At 41.8% G+C, this 15234-nt stretch overlaps 1 protein-coding gene and 1 long non-coding RNA gene across 8 annotated transcripts in view; one reads left to right on the top strand and one right to left on the bottom strand.

Moving 5' to 3' along the window:
* The window catches only part of LOC1268907 (chitooligosaccharidolytic beta-N-acetylglucosaminidase), a 66079-nt gene that overhangs the window by 25334 nt on the left and 25511 nt on the right, over positions 1-15234 (bottom strand). The gene's annotated exons all lie outside the window — the stretch shown is intronic.
* LOC133392135 (uncharacterized) lies at positions 7727-9842 on the top strand. Of its 2 annotated transcripts, XR_009765473.1 has the most exons (5): positions 7727-8025; positions 8082-8194; positions 8273-8350; positions 8441-8738; positions 8824-9842. It is a non-coding gene; the product is annotated as an uncharacterized LOC133392135 (long non-coding RNA). The 2 variants fall into 2 exon arrangements; XR_009765474.1 differs by lacking the exon at positions 8082-8194.

The raw sequence follows: 15234 nt of genomic DNA, 5'->3' as shown, positions 1-15234 counted from the left end.
TGGTGATACAGGTCATCGAGTGAGGAACTGTCAAGAGTTCCGACAAATGAATGTGCAGAACCGTTTGGATGTAGTAGATCGGCATGGATTATGCAAGCTGTGCCTTAACCAACATGGCCTACGACGTTGCTTATCGCGATTCCGATGCGAGATAAACGGGTGCGAAGCTCGCCATAACGCATTGCTGCATTTGCCGTCAGCGACACGTTGTGCAGAGGTACTAGCCCATAACGGTACGACAAAGGCTGGTGTGCTGTTCCGAATCGTACCAGTCGTAGTGCACTATGGACCGAAAAGTGTAGAAACTCTGGCTTTCCTGGATGAAGGTTCATCCTTAACCTTGATGGAAACCAGCCTGGCCAACACCCTTGGCGTAAGCGGAAGACCAGAGCCCTTGGAACTAAGCTGGACAGCCGATGTGACGAGAAAGGAAAATGCATCACAACGAGTAGACGTGCAGATTTCGGCGCGAGGCGACGATAGACGTTACGAGCTTTCCGGCGCTCGTACGGTCGAAAAGCTAAGTCTGCCGAAGCAAGAACTAAACCGCAAAATCCTAATAAATAACTTTTCTCACTTTCAGAAATTGCCGATCCAGTCGTTTCTGAAAGCTGAGCCAAAGTTATTAATCGGGCTGCAACACATGGAGCTGCTTACACCACTGGAGACCCGGACGGGGCAGGCAGGCGAGCCGGTCGCTGTGAGGAGCCCTCTTGGATGGGCTGTGTAAGGACCGTACAACAACACGACGAGCGGCGTCTTGATGCAGCATATTGGTCCGGTGCAACCCGGCAATGCGGTGCAACGCGACACTGAAGACAGCGACGGAGACCTGAACATCCCCGGTACCAAAATCCATGCGACTTTTCGCTAACGGATTGATTAAATGGCGCCCGATTAGACGATCCGATAGAAGCACTTTTCAGGCTTAACGGATTGAGCGAGATACACCGTCGCGGCGACACGATACATGTTGCATACATGTGTACTACATTTTAAGAGCCCCCCTCGCTTTCTTTCGGATTGCAATGAGTTCAGACACACTTAAAACTTCGTTTAACATATTTCATATTCGTTTTTTATTTTTCACTTTCTTTTCTGAAGTACATTCTTTCATACACACATCCTCCCCCAGGTATTTTTCGAAGAAACTAAAAAAAAAACTAACGCACACAACTAGATCCGCGAGAGAGTGCGAATCGGCAAAGAAAAAAAAAAACATACACACACACACACACTAACACCTCCTCCTCCCCTTGGTGATTCCGTAGGAGATCGCCAAACAGCAAAAGCACACATACACACACATACACAGCCACGCACGCATGCAAGCACACATACACACACATACACAGCCATGCACGTATGCAAGCACACATACACACACATACACAGCCATGCACGCATGCAAGCACACATACACACACATACACAGCCACGCACGCATGCAAGCACACACACACATACACACACCTACCCCTCCCCCTCTCTTGGTGTTTTTCGCAAGGTGATCCCCGTAGGATCTCGTTATGCGAAGCGGCAAAAACACACACAGCCACGCACGCAGGCATGCACACACATACACACACATAGACGCGCGCGCGCACGCACGCACGAACGCATGAGGGAGCGTAAAGGTTCTATACGTTGCCGGTCTCCCCCTCCCGTGTTCTCGTTCTCCGAGAAGGCTGATGTGTGCACGTTTGTGCGTGTACCTTTGCCGTCCTGTAAGCTGGAGGATTAGTTCAGCGCTGTTGAAGAAATGAAAGTTAAGAATAAGATTACTCACTCTTTTTTCGTATGCTTTGTGTGTTATCATAACTTACCTTATTGCAAACAAAATCCGGAATGAATCTCCTCGTTTCGAATATTCCGCATTCGATCACATCCTCGGCGATGCTCGACACCATCAGTGGATGAAAGCAGGAAAAGAAACAAAGAAAAGCATCAGTCACCATCAACATCACTTTACTCTCACACTTTTGCATCGGTCTATGAGTCTTACCTTTTCAATTTCACCAAAACAAACAGGGATTGAACCAAATCCAGAACACCAAAATCACACACGATTTCTGGAGCAAACCGACACATCCTCCCCCTCCAATTGTTTGCCACAGACTGACGTGTGTGTGAGCAGCAATGTTCTTGAAGCGGTCAGCAACGGTAAAGCACACACAAGAAGAAGCGAGACGGCTATACGAGTAGCGACTTACGCCGCCGCACACACAGCGCGCGTCATAATTTTATGCGCGAAAATCTTGAAATTTAAGTTATTCATGACAAATTGTATCGACATTTTCATACTCTGACGAACTTTGACGAAAGATATGTAAAAACTTAATGTAGTGCATTTAAATTTAGAGCAATATCATTAGCAGAACATAACATTTTGATATTTGTTTGTAAATTCAGATCCTAAGAGCTACTACTTTTTTGAACAATAAGTGTAGAAACACAAATTTTGTCTGAGTCCAGAACAGCAACAGGGAAGATGTCGTACCCTGAGTGTGGAGATGTGTGTGTGTATGTGGTGAACGTTGCCGCGACAAGCGTGCTTTACCGTAGCAATAGACGATGCGCAATCTCAGATTGCGCATATATTCGTTTTATCAAAACATAAGTCATTTCGCGTAGCCAACCCTGAGCTATAAACGTCATTTCCATACATTTTTAGATTGCGCCAAGATAGCGCATAAATTTTCAAGATTATATGTCCGAGATATATATATATTTTTTGACAGATAAATATATCAAATCGACCCGTTTGACAGATAAATATATGCGCAATCTGAGATTGCGCATCGTCTATTGCTACGGTTAGGATACAGTCTTTCCCCGAGTTACGCGAATAATGCGTTCCGGAGACATTCGCGTAACTCGGATTTCCGCGTAAGTCGAATATCACATGTTACAGCAAAAATATACTTTATTTATCATAGTTTTTGATTGAATTTAGTTCATTTATGTAATTTAATACTTATTCGATGCAATTGGTGTAGAAAATTTGGTTATTTATCGGTAAATATTTTTCATTTGACAATTGATGGAGAAAATTGTACTGATTTGACATCTGAACTGTCAAAAATAAAAATTCGCGTAACTCGAATTCGCGTAACTCGAGTGTCGCGTAACTCGGGGAAAGACTGTACATCGCGTGTAGGAGGGGTAAAATCGTTTGGCTCATTGAAAATACAGGCAAAGTTGGCATGAAGAAAACGCAACACTGCGGATTGTATGGAAAATGTTGCGCGTTCAATCCGATTGCCATGCGATTGTCCTGGGGGATGCTGCTCCGTGATTATTTCACATTAGAAGAGGAGATTCGTCCGGCTCCAAATCAACATTAGCAACATGCTCAGATCTGGCTGATACACTCCAAAACAGCTACAAAAGAAGCCGGAAACTATCTAGCGAAATGTGGGACAGATGGTTGATGGAATATTTTCCTAACCTCAATCTTAGGAAAAAGTGGCGAGATGACAACATACCAATCAGGGTCGGAAACTTGGTATTTATTACGGAAGGAAGTCGAAAGGATTGGGTGAGAGCAATTGTAGAAGAAACAATAACTGAGCGAGACGGACGAGTGAGACAAGCAGTAGTAAGGACAGCGTCTGGAAAACTATTGAAACCAAGGATAATGTATTTAGAAGGTTGATTTTTATCGCTTTTGCTGGGCGACATTGTGGGGGACATCTGTCACTCTCTGCATACAAATTTCATGACCCCGCACCAGCCCTCCCCGATTTTTATACCGGAGCCCACGGAAGAGAAATGTCAAGTCGAGAAATGTCATTTTGCTCTGAACAACTTCACCTTGTCATTTATAACACCTTGATTGAAACGAGCAGTGGTAAAACTTGCCTCTATAGAAACAGAAATATTAGCACCGGAATTATGAACATTTATATTAGCACTGCACTGAGTTCACCCCTACATCATATATTGTCCATACACACTTTAACGCTTAGAAGAAGCATCAAATAGAAACGTGCCAGTATTTTAAGTAAATCCTGCGCAACTTAGGATTGACGGGGTGGGGTATGTTAGCACGTTTTTTGTGTTGACTGTGTTGGCTGCGTGAAAAAGGTAAACAACACAACTGCTGTCACCTAGCGACCGAGATATGTAGATAAACAAGTTAGAAAAGGTGCCGCTAGGTGGCGTAAAGGTTGTTATCAATTGAAAGAGGCAAACATATACATTGCGAAAGAGATGAAGAGACACGATCCAGCCTCCGGTCATACACCCCATAAAGGTCGAGCATAAGGGCATAGACAGGAAACGGCGCGAAACTATTGGCAGTAGCAAAAGCGAGTGTGACCGGACAAGTTAAAAATATAGAATTTGCATCAAAACGTCAAAGATCATTTTCTTATTTCAAACACCCGGAAAGAAATTGTTACCGAAGTAACAAGGAACATCCCTATTTTGTGTACCTATAATGGCACTATGGCAAAAAACTTATAAAAATGCGAAAATATGGTCAAATGGTAATGGATTTTAGAAAATCATAAACATTTCATCTAGGAATTGATAAAACAATAAAAATTGCGTTGTTATGTTGTCATTTAAAGCGTTGACAAAAATATGAGTTTCGTTATGATATCCTAAGGATTTGGGAAAATGTTAACACATTTCACACAATATGGGGTTTTTCTGTTATTGGGGGCCTTCACGATTCTAGTTAGTTTTTTGTATGGAGTTTGACAGTTGGAGGCTGAAATCATGTAAACACTCCATACAAAACCACACAAAAAGCTAGCCTGCAATTTTCAGTCTAGATTATTCTAGCCTCAAAGCTAGAATTAGATTCGAGTACCTGCTCGAAAACACAGGTTTGTTTACATTTATCCCAAGGTGCATTAAAGAAATCAGGCGATCGAATCTGGAATCAAAGTGTATGTAATCCAGGTGGTCACATAGCATGTTTTTTATAACCAAATTTGAATATCACTTTTTGGCAGGATGGGTGAAAACTTTTGTTCAAACAAGCTTTCTGGAGGCTTTACAAATACACAAAACACTCTTAAAATCTTCATTCAGAAGCAGAAGCGATAAAAATCAGTCTTCTAAATTCATACACCTTGGGATAAGCCCACCTGTATATTATACTCAATTACGTAGCTGCTAGAAACTGCTATACAATGCAAACAGCTGACAGGCTGAAATTTCAGCCTACGAGCTTCAAACGGAAAGGACCCCATTGTAAAGTGATACTGTTATTTTCATGATTTCTTGTGTACTGAGCTGGGGGAACTTGTGTTTGTTGGTATTGAATATTTCGATAACTAGGTTAGCCAACTTGAAATTCGATAACTAGGTTAGCCAAAAACCCTCGTAGTTGCAGGCTCCTAAAGGAACATTCATGATCACACACAATTTTTTAGGGATTTCGAATGTAGAGATGTTTTGGGTGAGACCTGATTGAATGTCGATTGTATTCCTAGAATCTATTTTCACCAATTGAAGGTGTTTAGAGAACGAACAAACTAGTGATAAGAAATAATGCTTATCCATTCCAAAGATATCCATATGAACACGTAAGAACGGCTTTTGTGTAATCGGTCTTGGAGAAATTTCGATGTTGTAAGGCTTCCTATCGCATTAATATTTGGCGCAAATTTTACATGCGTTTATAAATTTCCGTATTTTAGTGTTCATATTCGGGAAGTAATATGCTCTTTTGAGTTGGTTTCCTATTTCTTGTATTCCTCTATGTGCTCGTTCGTGTTCTTGTTTGATGAGTGTATTTTGCTTTTCATCTATCAACTATAGTGGGCGTAATTACGAAATGGGAGGGCGTATCGAACGAACATGTCCTACATGCATTTTGTATAGTTTGAAATAGGGTTTCTTTAGCATGGATTGCGCTCTGTTTTCCGTTGTGGTATTTTTCTAGAAATGCCAAGATTTCGGCAGTACTAAAGGATTCTTTAGTATTTTTTTTTATTTCTCCTAAGGACGGCCTGATTCTTTAGCAATAATAATTCTACTATGATTGTGAAAAGGGGTTTCACAATCATAGTAACAGGTTGGCTGATAAGTCCCCGGTCTGACACATAGATGGCGTCGCTAGTATTAAATGCATATTATTTTTTTATAGTACCAACCTTCAAATGATTCGTGTCAAAATTTTTAATTATTTTTTTATTTTTTATTTTTTTATTTTTTTTAAAAATCCACAAAATGATTTTGAATGACCGTAAAATGAAGTTGATCGAGATAGCAGAGGCCTTAAAGATATCAAAGGAACGTGTTGGTCATATCATTCATCAATATTTGGATATGCGGAAGTTCTGTGCAAAATGGGTGCCGCGCGAGCTCACAAAAACACCAACGTGTTGATGATTCTGAGCGGTGTCTGCAGCTGTTAACTCGTAATACACCCGAGTTTTTGCGTCGATCTGTGACAATGGGTGAAACATGGCTCCATCACTACACTCCTGAGTCCAATCGACAGTCGGCTCAGTGGACAGCGACCGGTGAACCGGCTCCGAAGCGTGGAAAGACTCAAAAGTCCGCAGGCAAAGTAATGGCCTCTGTTTTTTGGGATGTAAAGTTTGAAATAGGACTGCACCTTTAGCATAGTTAGACGCATCTGTGGTTAGCGTTTATGGTTTTTTAAAATCCGGGCACACAAGTATGGGATCCATTGTAAGAATAGTTTTAGATTTTTCGAACGCCTCTATGTATTCGGGATCTGTTGTGTTTACTGAAACATTTTGTTTTAAATACTTTGTCACAGGCCTAGTTATCCTAGCGAAATCTTTTATAAATTTAAGTAGTTATCCTAAGTAATTTATAAGTACCCTAATAATCCTAAGTATTGTTTTATTTGTTTTTCGTTGATCGGCAAAATCCAATTTAATATTTCCTTTATTTTGTCCGGATTTGGTTTAATGCCATCTTTCGTTATGATGTGGCCAAGGAATTCACATTCACGTTTTAGAAACTCGCATTTATCAATTTTAACTTTTAAATTTGCCTTTCCTAATCGTTAAGTACCTCGCTAAGGTTAGAGACATGGTTTATTTTAAGTCGGTACCAAACACAATAACGTCATCGAGATAGACGTAACATTTTTGACCAATTAAATCCGATAAGATAGAATTCATTGCTTTTTGAAATGTCGAAGGAGCAGTTTTGAGTCCAAACGGCATGCGTAAGAATTCATAATGTCTGAACTCGGTACTGAATGCAGTTTTTTCCCTGGATTCGGAATCCATCTCAATTTGGTGGAAAGCGCTCTTCACGTCCAATGTGGAAAAGTACTCGGTTTTATCCAAGTTTCCTGTAATCGATAACTATACAAAAACTTTCTTTTCCAGATGCGTCTTTCTTTTTTGGGACTACCCATATGGGGGCATTCCATGGGGATTTTGAATGAGTAATTATACCGTGTTGCAACCAGTGCTGCAAAATGTCATGAGTATCACTAAATTTTCACCAGCGAAAACAATGAACATATCCGTGGTAGCTTGATGCTCATTGTTGATAGTCAATAAAAGTGCGTCATGACATGCTGAACACGACATGTGAATTCTTGAGTCCAACGCGATACTCTGACTGACAAGCTTAGCATTAAGCTTATTAAGCCCGCATAAGCATAATCATGACTATTGCTGGCTGTGTACAGTGCTGCCAAATATCACTGTTTCAGTCACCAACGCTCATGACTGAAACGAACCTCAAATCAGCTCACGTACACAAGTGCGATGATCAGACGCAAGATCCCCAAGACATCCCGGCAAACAATACTAGGGTTGGTGAGGTACCTCTCGCTCTAATTTCTCTAGTCTAGTCTAGTTGCCTCGCTTCCTCCTATAGCGATTCTGTCGAGCTGAGCTTTCACGTCCCTCATTACCGATCTCCTTCCTACCCCTCGCCTAAGATCGTCTGATGTCTCGCCTGACACCTTTCGTTGTGTTGGTGCTATGCGGCTGCTGTCACTGTAGAAGTCAGGTTGTGTGTGTAAAAAAAACAATAAACAATGTAAACAATGTTGTTGGCTGATCAATTTTGGTAAGTTTTTTTAAATAATTAAGTTCTTAATTTTACATAAGTAAGTGCCATTTTAGCAAAAGTAAGTGGTAGAAGTCTTGCCCAATGCGTACTGGCTCCGTCGGAAGCAGTACGTGCATGTACCGGGGTAGGAAAGTGGTGTGGTGAACAACACAGCACAAGACAGCGGGTAAGTGTTATCCAGCGATTATCATGATAAAGAAACATCGGCTCATTTTAATAGAATATGGAATGTTTTAACTTGCAGATATAATGCAGAAACGATATGGGCCTGCCGCAGGTGTTTGCGACTGTGCGTTGCATTGTATATGATTCGGTATGTTCGGTATGCAAGCGGACCACGAAAGAAGAAGAAGATTGTTTGGCGAAGGTAGGGATTAGGATGCTAATCATGGTGTTTATTCCTTTTTTGCAGCCAATTTTCCTCTATCCTGGAACGTGGGCTTACGAGGAACCATTTAAGAACATCCTCCGGAAGCTGTACGGCGAAGAGTTGGGCTCTACCAGCACAACACGCTAGAGGCCCAGCCGGCACCGGGTGCCCCGATTGGACCGTCAGACGGTGTCGAGCGTGCTCGTTCATAACGTTCGTGGCAGGGATTCAACCCTTTGGAACCTCATTGTCCTCTGCCTCACAATAGCTGCAGCAGCAACAGGACCGACCTCACTACTGATAGCGGCCAAATTTCCTGGCAGGAGAAAAAATCCCACAAGTAAGTTCCTTCTAGATGCACTATCGCTACATCTAGATCTGTTGTTTTATCTTCCCTCTAAAACAAATGTTTTATATTCTCTCAGGTGTATCGATTTCATCGACGGCCGCTCGCTGGCAGCACCAACATGCCACCGAATAACCCCGGAAAGGCGACAAACACTCATCTCCAGCGGCAAACAAATTGGTAACAATAACCCACTTTCGCACATCTATACGACATCACGTTAATAGTATTATTGTGATGATGTTAACGAGTTAAGATTAGACTTAAGTACGCTTTAAGGCATACATCGATATGCCTAATTTTAAGTTAAGTGTTTTGACAATCGCGTGTGTGTCAAGGGGCGGAATAAGTGCTAAGCAAATTAAGCGGCCGTGTCGGGCCCCGTGGTCTTGAGGGGCCCCAAAAAAGGAACCCACCCCCCGCTCGCAAGTTAAATTGCTACTAAATCCCTCTCTAGTTTAGAATATTTCCCTGCTAGACGCTTAAACCAAACTTACATTTATGCGACTGCTTCGGGCATCCACTCGTATGTGTGGGTTTTGCACAACATTTAAGATAAATAAATTTAGTTTATATTATCATAAAACACTACGCATTTTTAAAGGGGGAATAAAGATGATGACATATATTTAGTTTGTTAGAAGGTTTGTATGCACGTTCACTAGTTTATTTTATCTGGATTCTTTGCGGACTGCTTTTCGATTGCGCATGTCGCTTTGCCTCGTCTTGTGTTTTACAAACCCCAACAGCAAGGATGCGGCTAGTCTATCATTGGATTAACCTGGTGGATCTGGTAGCTTGTAGCGCACCATACTCGCCTGTCCGCGATGGGTAGGCCATGTCATACCCCTGGTACTGAACGATCCAGCCCATAGTCGTTCGCAAAGACAAAACGGTGTGTCGCAGAATGTGTAACAGATGGTAGAAAATGGGTACCTGGGGGTGAGAGAGTCTGTTTCTAATGTTTTATTATCAGTTGGTGACACGTTCAAATGGATGTGCACAGATCACGGCCCGATCCTGAGGGCTCACCGTTGAAAAAGGCGCTGTCAGCGTGTGATGTTCTCAATGAGGATCTTGACACGGAACCGAGAGTGGTCAGAGTGGTCAGGATACATACAGTGGTGGATTTAGGGTATCGGGGGCCCTTGGCGGTAAGACGAGTTGAGGCCCCCTGTAAATGTTAAATGGTGGTCCGGGAGGATGGGGGGGGGGGGGGGGTGTTAGTGGCATTAAACTGGCTGTTGAGAGTTTGAACGCCGTCGGGGGGCCCTACGATCATCAGTCACAGGCTCTAAAATTGATTCGACAGCCTCACGGCCCCAACGTCCATCCTTCCGGGGGCCCTTGTCGCTGGTACTCTGTCCATACGGCATACTATAGAATGGCGATCTACGGGGCCCCTTAATCGGCGGGGCCCCAGGCGACCGCCTAGTCCGCCTACCGTTAGATCCGCTACTGGATACATAAAGGATGATAATATCATGCCCGTCATAGGTTTAAGCCTCATATAGACGGTCCCCTCGTAGTAAGGACTGGCCAGCCGGGTGTGTGGTACTAAAAAAAGACGCTAAAGCTTGCATTGGCTGGCATGACCAGGTAGATGGATACGGCAAATATAAGAAGAAGAAACAGGAAAATGGAAAGCAGCAGTCTGTAGAAGCTTCGGTTGAGACCTTTGCTGTTAAAGAAGAGGGAAATGTCGTTGCATGTGGATGGAATGTTGAGATTATGGGTGGTTCGGGTGATGAATGGTTGGGAGCGGAGATGAATGAATTGGCGAAGCCAGTTTACCTCTCTCCATGCGTTGTATGAGGAATCAATTAAAATAGTCAAATCGTATTGAATTGTGGGTCAATTTTCGGGAAAATCAGGAAAGAAAATAATTTCGACATTTTTTAACACATGAGTATATTATCTCATATGGCCGTTAAAACCAGCATACATCGGGTTGAGATCAACATTGGAGAATCACACGTGTTAAAAAATCAAATTTCCGGTACGGAATTATTCCTTCACTTTCGCTCGTTTGAAATTGGCTTCATAACCGTTGATCCTCATGGCGATCAAATGGCCACATCAGAAACGGCACGGAACGGAAACCACCAGCATAGCACAAATATTGCTTCAACACCAGAATTGACCGGCTTTCGCATCGTCAAGGTCACAGGTAAAACCAAATACACTTCATATAGGGTAAATGTACCTATAGTGGTGGTAGTACCAATAGTGGTGCTATTGCTCTAAAATGCGGTTCATACGGCAAATTAAAAGCAATTAAGTTATTTAAGTTAGTGTGAAATGTTCTTTAGCCTTTTACAAAGGGTTTAAAAGTTAAATGGGGCCATTTCGTTACTTAGTGACCGAAAAATCCATTATTTTGTGAAATGTGTCAACATTTTTCCAAAATCCTTAGGATTTCATAACGAAACTCATATTTCTGTTAACGTTCTAAATGACCACATAACCACGCAATTACTAGTTTTTCAACATAACTGTTATGAAATGTTATTGTTCTACTAAAATTATTTGCCTTTTGACCATATTTATGCATTTTTAAGTGTTTTTTACCATAGGGCCATTATAGGTACACAAATCAGGCATGTTCCTATAGTGATTATAGTAATAAAATCAATAAAAACAGGTCGTTTTCTGTTTATTCGAGGATATTTTCGACATGTCGTACTGTTTTCACTAAAATAAGCAACAGAAATGAGTTTTATGTAGGTAATTTACCAAAAACAGGCCAAAATTCGCTTATATGGCTATTATGAAAAATTGACTTTGAAATCAAGCACACTCTTCCGGGTGTAGGTTGACGACAGGTTTGATGCAGTACTTTAGTCAATAGTTTCATCGATCAAATTTATACATTTTTTACGATCAAATTACGGAAGAAACCAATATTATGGCAGTAATCCTTGCTATTCATACGAAAACAGCTTCTAAACTAAGTTTCATTGATATTATACACCGTTTTTGATGCATTTTTGTTTACCACCACTATAGGAACACAATACGACGACTATAGGAACCATACCACCATTATAGGTACAACGAAGCAGTCACAAAAATTTTGAATTTTTTTGAAAATTTGATGTATTTCATGGTAAAAATGGTTGTGATTGCGAAGATAAAACATATTACAATTGCTATGTGTTAAAATATTTAGAAAATGTCCTTTCTAACACTTTAAATCCATTAAAACACATCGGTACCACTACAAATTGCACCACTATTGGTACATTTACCCTATATGAACCAATCACCAAATCAAGATACAACTACAACCCTACCATATACCAGTATCAGCTGATGATCTATCGCACATAAGCGAAATAAGAGGATGGGGCCTGAAGGAAGAGAGGACAGGGGAAGGCATCGGGAGAGAGAGTGTGTGTGGTCAAAATTTTTGGCCATTTAAATTTTGTCCACCAACACCGTTGCATTTTGGAGCTTTTTTCTTGCCAGAAAGAGATAGCCATACACTTGACATACAGCTGTCTCGCTCATTTGACACTTCCAAGGCTCGCAAGCTCTTTAATGTGAGGGCTCTGGAGCAGTGAACTTGTATGGCGTGCGAGCCCTCGCGCGCCCTCGCAAATCGCTGTCACTTGCACTGCGGGATAGTTGTTGTGACGTGTGACCAGATTGGTGACATTGCAGCAACCACCTCTTGGTCGGTCACTTTGACGTGACTTTGTTTGTCTGTGATCAATTTCGAAATGTCACTGGTTCTATCACGAGCACTCGTGATTGAAATGAAATTCATTTCGGTTCACGTACACATGTGCGATGATCAGGGGTAAGACGCACATGGTCGTTGTGACGTCTGATCTGATTGGTGATATTTTGATAACCAACTCCTGATCAATCAGTTTGTCGTGATTTTTTGGTATTTTATTATCGCGATAGACTTAGAATATACGTGGCGCGGGCGAGTGGTGTTTTATTAACCATGTGCATATGATTACAAGCAGTAGTCGGTTCTGCTAGCTGGTTAAATGATCCCGCATCCTACATATATTGACAGACTACTTTTGCTGATCCAAACGTTTATGTATGAACTCTTGTAAGCAGTGCACATGCAAAGATGCCGCGAGCGTTGCCTTTCTGTGAAAAATTCACAAACCCGCGACAATCACGGTTGCCTCTGATTTAGTTCTAAAACTGAGAAGTTGTTTTAGAACAAAGATCTCGCAAAAAATTGTCGCGGAAGATTTTGTGGGTCGTCTAGAAGCAGTGTGACAGAAAGTAGCCCAATTTTGCAAACAGAGCTACTTGCCTCGCGCAATAGTTCTACTGCACCAAATAGAATCAAATTATCCAGTTTGTTTACCAGCCAGATTAATGCCAAACTAAAAGAAAAATAAAATTGAGCACAATTCAACTTTTATTTATTGTTTTTTAACAAAAACCATGCAGGTTGACTGGGTAAACTGAGCTACTTTGATCTACTCGGTGTCAAATTTATCAATGCAATTCATCAGAAACGAGAGCGAAATTGTCGCAAAAACGTTGTCGCTTTAAGTCTATTTAAACGGTTACGGGTTTCAACCACCGATACTTCGAACAAAATGAGCTTCAAAAGTTGTCTCCTTATTTCAAATGAAAATACGTTAAACACTACCGCCATCTTTATAATGATTCGCTTACTACACTGACACAGAGAAGAAACTGCTAAATCCCCTTTTTGTTTTTCTTCGCAAATTCCAATGCGTATTGTTTTATGTACTTCTCACATCTTTTACATTGATTTGGAAACTTATAAAATGATTTTCCAGGGTGTTTTATCCAATAATTCTCACAAAATCTTGCCTCACACTTCCTCGTAATTTGTATTTAGAAAAGTTGTTCACATCGAAGCAGCAGTGAACAGTGCTTACTTTGACAGAAGTGATCGCCTCACTGGTAAATGACAGTACTTTCGTGTGGGACACTTTTGAAACGCCAGTGTCACGTCGGTTTGTCGGTGGTTCAACCATAATATGCCATTCTATTAAGTCACTAATATTAAGATGTGTCGTACAAATTTGGAAATTAAAAAACAGGCTATGAGCAGCCTGGTCTCCATACACCCTGGGCTTGGAGAACGATTGTTGTTGATGTGTGTTTAATATTTACATTCCAAGAGGCATAGCAAGCGGTTAACAATTTGGTTTGTTATTCGAAGCTAGGAGATAAAATTTTAAACGGTTCGTGTTTCATACCATTTAACATATCAGCAAGTCAAACCACACGTAGAATGGAATCGAAGTAACGTCTTCATATTTTGGAGCCATGCACCAGCGTTGGATGCTGGTGTCATACTTAGCACTCATACTTAATTCATGGTAAGTTTTGCTTCTTTCTTTCACTCGATTGATTGATAAACATTATTATTTGCTATTTTTAGGAATGGTTTATAATGTAGTGTTGTGGACAGACCGCTGCCTCATCCTGAAGGCTCACTGTTGACAGCACGGCTGTCATCCTGTGACGTCCTCAGTGAGGATCGCGGCGCGAGCAGGACCAGCCGTCCTCTCCCCGCCTTACGTGCGTGTGTTTATATTATAACCATATTTATTATATTACCAAAGATAGTGATAAAATACATATTCTGTTTGTGCCGTACACACCGTCTCATGTTTGTTTTGTGCGGACACAACATGTAGTAAGCTCGAGCGAAGTTTTTCCAGCTTAGTTAGATTGCGTCTCAACAGCTTCTACTGTGTGATGTAGCTTTTTCTCCGAGTGTTGCCGGTTTCAAAGGATACCCGCTCGCTGTCGGTTACTAACCAACGCTGGATGTATACAGGAGTGCATTGCCACGATTACGACGGTGCAGGCCATTTGACGTGCCGGCTGATTCTCTGACCGATCCAGTTTTGACTACCACATTTGCTCGCTTTGATGTCACCATGCTGTTGCATGCCATCGCCGAGATAAGCATCTACTTGGCTGTGAATCCACTGGATTCGATATCGCGTATAATGAACCCAAAACATTACCGACGCTGAGCATTATAACATTTACCGTGGCGTGCAGCGGATCCTGTAGAACTACAGGACGCTCCAGGAAATAATTTCCATCCTGACAATGAATGAGCTGTTCGTAGTGTTGCACATAGTGCATTGTGCTAGCACTTTTCGCACAGTTTGGTCTACGAGAACGGTGCGCTTTTTGTGCTCTTGACGTGCTATGCGCTTTGAGTTTTTGAGCCCTGTCCGCTCTTTGAGCACCTGAGGTTTGGTCTCCATTTTTTTTCCACGTCCATGTAAAACTTTCCGCACAGTCGCGTACTTTAAGCGCTGTGTTGTAATGCGCGCATAATATGATGTGCTGTGCGCATAATATGATGTGCTGTGCGCATGATGCGCCGTTTCCAGCGTTTCGAATTGCAGGCGTTTCAGGTCACAGAAGTGTTCACGGGCTATGCCGGCAAGCTGGTGAACAAAGAGAACATTATCAAGGTTTACACCATGCTCATGAACGGCAAACTCGACCAACT

Source organism: Anopheles gambiae, chromosome 2, assembly GCF_943734735.2.
Source record: "Anopheles gambiae chromosome 2, idAnoGambNW_F1_1, whole genome shotgun sequence".
Lineage (NCBI taxonomy): Eukaryota > Metazoa > Arthropoda > Insecta > Diptera > Culicidae > Anopheles > Anopheles gambiae.
The sequence above is the reverse complement of the archived record's forward strand: the minus strand, read 5'-3'. Positions and strand labels throughout refer to the sequence as shown.